Here is a 2,871-nt window from a genome sequence, read left to right on the forward strand (position 1 = left end):
TAGATCCTTCTATTTTTCATACAAATCTTGTTATTATTTTCTTATAACACATTGAATTTTACAAAATAAAATAAAATAAATAAAAAAACCATTTACTACAAAACCTAATTTATGATATTTATTTAAAGATTAAAAAGATTTTTTCTCATTAAAATCATTCAACTACAAGGTGCAATCCCCTTATAGTTGTGTTTAATGATTGAATTCAAACCAATCAATCTATCTCGTTTAACTCTTCCACTACATTATGTATTATAGATGCACTAAGATGATTCGAAGAACATGTATTAGTTAATCGTTAAATTAGTAATGATTATAGTAGTATAAAAATGTTAAATATAGTTTATAAGAAACAAATACTATAAGGGAGGATGGTATCGTATGTTTTTGAGGGTAGGTACCGACGATACCAAAGGGTTGTGATTCCGTGAACATTGGGATCGGGGGTTGGAGAATAAATTCGAATGTAGTGGCTTTACCAACCCGTGGCATCTTTTGTTTACAATGCAGTGACTCCTTTTTTTTTTTTTTTTTGGTTACACAATTTTGTAAACATTACGTGATTCCTTCTTTCCCTTTTCTTTTGTTTTTTTGGTCATATAATTTTGTTAACATTGCATTTATTTAATGCATGAATCCGTAAATATTAGGTTTTCTTTTAATTTTGGGTAAATATCATATTAGCCCATCAAAATTTTGTATTTGTTTTAAAAGGTCACCAAACTATTTTTTTTGCACATTAAAGGAATAAACTCTCATATGACCGTTTAATTACATCCTTTTACCGATTGTAAAAGGTATAACCCATATTTTCGTGACATGGGTCTCCACCGTGGATTATTATTGTTGTAATCTTGGTCTCCAAGATTGCCTAGGCATCGTTAATGGTCACCCTTATAAATTGAAGGGATAACCTAAATCCGTCTTCCCCACCCACTTTGTTACCCTAATCCGTAACCTTCACATAATACCACCGAGTTCGCTTTTTTCCCACTTATAAATCACGAAGATGGCCTCAGAACAAAGTTTTTCATATGTTGGTTTCAGAGTTTTGGACTTAGACGTACCAACTGATTACGAGCTTCACGCCATGGAAACCCAAGTGCAGATTGAGGAAATGAGAGATGAACTGCGACAACAACTTGGCGAGTTCAAGGAGGAAATACGCTACTTGAAAAGGATAGTGACTGTGATGGCTGCTGTTGGAGTTGCAGTGATGTCGTTGATCGGGGTTCATGTTAGTGTCGAATGCTTTGGGTGAGGATTTTGGGGCTGTAGTTTAGTTCGTAGGTAGCACGATGACGATTAGCGTTTTTTGGGTTATTGGGGTTGTCGAAGGTTGTTTGTTTTTGTCTAAGTTCGTCATCTGCTAATATAATATGTATGTATTAGGGTATGTGTTGTTGGTTATTTTGATTAGTGGTGGTTGTTGACGATGTTAGTCGTACCAACTGATTACGAGCTTCACGCCATGAAACCCAAGTGCAGATTGAGGAAATGAGAGATGAACTGCGACAACAGCTTGGCGAGTTCAAGGAGGAAATACGCTACTTGAAAAGGATAGTGACTGTGATGGCTGCTGTTGGAGTTGCAGTGATGTCGTTGATCGGGGTTCATGTTTGTGTCGAATGCTCTGGGTGAGGATTTTGGGGCTGTAGTTTAGTTCGTAGGTAGCACGATGACGATTAGCGTTTTTTGGGTTATTGGGGTTGTCGAAGGTTGTTTGTTTTTGTTTAAGTTCGTCATCTGCTAATATAATATGTATGTATTAGGGTATGTGTTGTTGGTTATTTTGATTAGTGGTGGTTGTTGACGATGTTAGGGTTTTTAGAACCATCTTTTTGGGGGATTTTTGGTAACACAATAACCTCAGTTGTAGCCGAAGTACATTGTTATGTGGAAGTACATTGTTATATGAAAGTACTTTGTTAACCATTATTTTGCATATGATGTTATTCTAATATTTAGTAATGTAGTCGAAGTACCTTTTGTTATGTTAATCGTATATTGATTTTTTCTTGTGGAAGTACATTGTTATGTGGAAGTACATTGTTATATGAAAGTACTTTGTTAACCATTGTTTTGCATATGATGGTATTCTAATATTTAGTAATGTAGTTGAAGTACCTTTTGTTATGTTAACTATATATTGATTTTTTTTCATGTGGAAGTACATTGTTTTGTGGAAGTACATTGTTATATAAAAGTACTTTGTTATGTCGAATTACCTTGGAAGTACAATCATAAACAAACATTCATGTTACAATCACAAACTAACATTCATGTTATGTTTTAAACCAAAAACACTAACATTCATGTTACAAACGAAAAACAAACATCCATGCATTCATAAATGTCATAACTTGGTGTTTTAAAGACACGCTAACAAACTTAACAAGACCATAACAAACATGAAATAAAGACATCTAACCGTAACTATCATACTCCATAAACAAAACACCTTTAATCCAAGTCTACTGGTTTGGTTGATGTATCACCTTCACCGTTTTTGCCTTCAACCTTTTTTGCCAACTTTTTCATTATTATCCTCTCTGACTTTTTCCTTAACTTCACTGTACCTTCTTTTTTACCATTTTTCTTATTCACAACACTTGTTGACTGACATTCACCTTGTCCCGTTTTGAAACCAATTCCACTTCCACCTTCACCTTCACCCTTTCCCTTATTTACACCATTTCCCCTTTGCACTTGACCCTTCCCTTTCTTCAATGCACTAGCTTCACCCTTCACTTTCTTCAATGTACTAGTTTCACCTTCACCTTCAGCCTTCCTCTTTTTGACCTTACTTTTTTTGGGGCTTTGACATTGCATCACATGTTGACTTATTGTGGCCTGCCTTTTTACAAACAC

This window comes from Lactuca serriola, chromosome 6, assembly GCF_051521515.1.
Source record: "Lactuca serriola cultivar US96UC23 chromosome 6, Lser_US96UC23_V15, whole genome shotgun sequence".
Taxonomy (NCBI): Eukaryota; Viridiplantae; Streptophyta; class Magnoliopsida; order Asterales; family Asteraceae; genus Lactuca; species Lactuca serriola.